Raw genomic sequence first — 4,190 nt, 5'->3', positions numbered from 1 at the left:
GGAAAGCTAGCCGTGTTAAGAGCGTGCCACTTCCGGGTTCACGTCAAAGTTAAAGATAACTATAAAGTCTTATTGATAAAAATGGCCCTAAAAAATTTAAGAAACGATGTCCTTATTGACCTCCAGACTGGAAACTCAGGAGTTACAGCAGTCTATTAAATAATTCCCCCCAAATAATATAAAATAGATTAATAATACATAAATAAATAAGACATTCATTTTTGTTAACTTTCTCCCTCTTTAAAAATGTAGAACTGTTTAAGTCTTGTTAAATTTGATGGCAGTGGCCTTAAAAGGTTTCTCTAAAAGTCTTAAATTTGATCAAAGTCACACAAAAAATCCTAAACTTCATGGAAATATCATTTAAAATGCTTACATTTTATGGCGTTATCCTTAGATATGCTAAAAGTGGCCTTTAGAGGTATTCAATTTGGTGATGGCGGACCTAAAAGGTCTTTTTAACGTCCTGAATTTGATAGAAGTGGCCTTAAAAAAATATTTCAAATATTTCAAATTTGATGGAAATTGCCTCCAAAAAAAAAATCTTAAATTTGATGGAAGGGGCGTTAAAAAGTCCTAAATTTGAAAAAAGGTTGCCTAAACAAAAAGTGTTATTGAATCTTAGAAAATCAAATTTTTAATGGAAATGCCCTTTTTAAAACTGATGGACATGTTAGTAAATAGTGTAGTGTTAGTAAAAAAAACAAAAAAAAGTCTTGATGTGATTAAAGGAGGCCTTAAAAATATTAATTTTGATGGAAGTGGACTTAAAACATCTTTAAAACGTTAACATTTAAGAAAATAAAAACATTGCAACTTTGATGGAAGTGCCTTTGAAAAGTTAAATTGATGGACATCCATGTAAAAAGTCTCCTAAAAAGTATAAAGTTGTATATATTTAAAAAAAAAAAAAAATCAAAAATTTGAATACAATACTGTTAACAATTAACAGTTAACAATTAGCTGGAAGTGGAAAATTCATTTTATTTCACTATGCTGCAATGTCATCATTGATTCATAAAAAATGAGTCATCATTTCAATGAAATGAAAGCACTGTAGCGATTGAATGTGTTTCACTTTTTAACGTGTAACCTGTAGCACACTTTCCCGACACGTTACGTGGATGTCGACATGCAGTGCACTGAGCTGCTCCTCAGTTTTCCACGAGAGGGTCAAAATATTCTGGACAAGTCTTAAATTCAATGGCGTTACAGTAATGCAAGTGCCCAGAAAAAAAGGACATTTCTTATGGTTGTTGTTGTTTTTTTTTTTTTTTATGGTGTATTTGTTATTTTGAGTATGCAGTGACAATAAAGGTGAATCTGTTTAAGAAAAAAAAGGTGTAAATTCAATGTAAGTGGCTTTTCTTGTAAACTTTAATTTTTTTCTCGTATTATTACATTATCTTTCCTCACGATATTATGATTATTACTATAATGAGATTGTTGTTGGTAGAATTACATCTTTTTTTCCTCATAGAATTAGATATTTTTCTTGTAAAATAACATCTATTTTTTTTGTGAAATCAAAAAGAAATTCTCCCAAAATTTCCCTTTTTTTCCCTAAGAAGATGACTTTTTGGCTTTTTTCTTGAAAAAAAAAATGTGTCTCTCGTAAAATGAATAAAATAAAATGACATACTATTTCTTGTGATTTACTGATTTCTTCTTGTAACATAGCATTTTTTTCTCATGAAATTTGTTTTTCTCTGGTAAAATTAAATCTTTTTCACATAAAATTCTAAAAGTTATGTAACTCAAATAACAGCATTTTCTTGTATAATCAAGCCTTTTTTTCCTTGTGAAATTTCTTTTTTCTCTCCTAATAAAATGACATTGTTCTTCTCATAAATTACAACTTTTTTCTTGTAAGATGACATATTTTTTGTCATCTATCTTTTCAAATGAGTCACCTGTTGCCTTCCAGGACACTCATCAATCATAGAAGCATAAATGGTCATTGCAAACCATTGATGGATAGATGTGCTTAAACAGTGAGTCACACGGAATAACTTTATCACTTCTTTTTTTCACATTCTGTGCTTTGGCTCCATGCCGTGTTTATGCACGCTGGCTGGCGTTTGTCCTATTGTCTCCGCTGACGTCCGTAATTTACATAAAACACTTGTTTTATTGCCGCAGATAACCGTTTGCACACTTTGCCCTCGTCATCATGCTTCCTGCTGCACATTCCCACTTGCTAAATGTGGTTTTCTTTTCCTGCAAAACTACTTGAGGAAAGCTTTTTTTTTTTTTTTTTTAAGTTTCTGTGGTTCAAACTGTTTGACTCACTTGCTCCAGATTACTGCAAACCTTAGAGGCTGGCCACATTTAGTGCCTCATTTCTGTAAGTCATTGTAAGTCTTTTTTTTCATGTAAAACAATTCTATTTTTATCTAAAAATGACATATTTTTGACTCAATTACATTTTTCTTAGACAATTAATTTTTTTTCTAATAAATTATATATTTTTTTCATTTAAATTATAGCTGTTTTCTCTCACGATTCTTTTTTTTTCGTTAAATGACGTTTTTTTTCTCATTAAGCTACATATTTTGTCTTAAATTGATATTTTTTCCTCATAAAATTACTAATTTGATTCTTGTAACATTACAACCTTTTTCGTGAAAATTTAATATTTTCCTGTAAATTTCATTTTGTGTCTTTCTCATGAAATGCCACCTTTGCTCATACAGTCACATAACATTTTCTCCAAAAATTACTTTTCTCCTGAATAACAAAAACTAAAAAAATCTTAAAAGAAATTTTTTTCTCCTAAAATTCCATTAATAAAATAATGTTTTTCCTCATAAAATTACATATTTTTATAACATTATATCTTTCTTTGTAAAATGTAATATTTTTTCTTGTGTAATTACATATTCTTTACCCCGTAAATTATATATTTTTTAAATCATAAATTAGTTTTTTCTTTTAAAATCACATACCTTTCTCTTAAAATGTTAAAGTTTTCTCTCAGATTTTTTTCCCCTAAAATGATATCTTTTCTCTTGTCAATTTAGTTTTTTCCCCCTTGTAATATCATGTGCATTTTTAAAATTAAATTTTATCAAAAACAACGTCATTTCTTTTCTCATAAAATGACAATTATCTCAAATTATCTCAATAACATTTTTTGTCATGAATAAAAATAAAAACAATTATTGTAAAATGTAATCTTTTTCCTAATAAATCACATCTTGTTTTCTTGTAAATTACGTCTTTTTTTCTTGAAAAAGTTTATATTTTCTTCTTGGAAAATGCCATCTTTCTTTCTTATAAAATTGCCAATGATTTTCCTCCAAAATGGCACCTTTTTTGAAAATTATTTTTTCCTCATATATTAACTTTTTCTTTGTAAAGGTCAGTATTATTCATTTTAAAATTATTTTCAAATGACATCTTTTTCACACGCATCTCTTTTTTCCCCCCCATCAAACTCAATGGTCTCGATGCGACAACCTCTGATGTCTCTGTGTGCATGTGCACACTGGATTTGACATTTGCACCGGACAAACTGTAATGTACTTACATGTGATAAGATTTCACCTTTTCAAATTGCAATAGCAAACAATAACACGCAAGATCAGTTAGAAAGATGTATTTTAAAGAAAATCAAAATTAAAGAAAGAATACATCATGTCCTCCGGGCCAAAGAGGAAAAGAACCATCCGGACTGTTATGGACGCAAAGTTTAAAAGCCAGCATCTGTGATGGTATGGGGCTGTGTTTGTGCCAATGGCATGGGTAACTTACACATCTGCGAAGGCACCATTAACGCTGAAAGGTACATACAGGTTTTGGAGAAACATATGCTGCCATCCAAGCAACGTCTGCTTATTTCAGGAAAACAATACCAAACCACATTCTGCACGTGTTCCAACAGCGTGGCTTCGCAGTAAACGAGTGCGTGTACTAGACTGGCCTGCCTGCAGTCCAGACCTGCCTCCCATTGAAAATGTATGGCGCATTATGAAGCGTAAAATACGACAACGGACACCCCGGACTGTTGAACAGTTGAAGCTGTACATCAAGCAAGAATGGGAAAGAATTTCACCTACAAAGCTTCAACAATTAGTGTCCTCAGTTCCCAAACGTTTATTGAATCTTGTTAAAAGAAAAGGTGATGTAACACAGTGGTAAACATGACTCTGTCACAGCTTTTTTGGAACGTGTTGCAGCCATAAAAT

Source organism: Phyllopteryx taeniolatus, chromosome 17, assembly GCF_024500385.1.
Source record: "Phyllopteryx taeniolatus isolate TA_2022b chromosome 17, UOR_Ptae_1.2, whole genome shotgun sequence".
NCBI classification, from domain to species: domain Eukaryota; kingdom Metazoa; phylum Chordata; class Actinopteri; order Syngnathiformes; family Syngnathidae; genus Phyllopteryx; species Phyllopteryx taeniolatus.
This window is presented reverse-complemented; position numbering follows the sequence as displayed.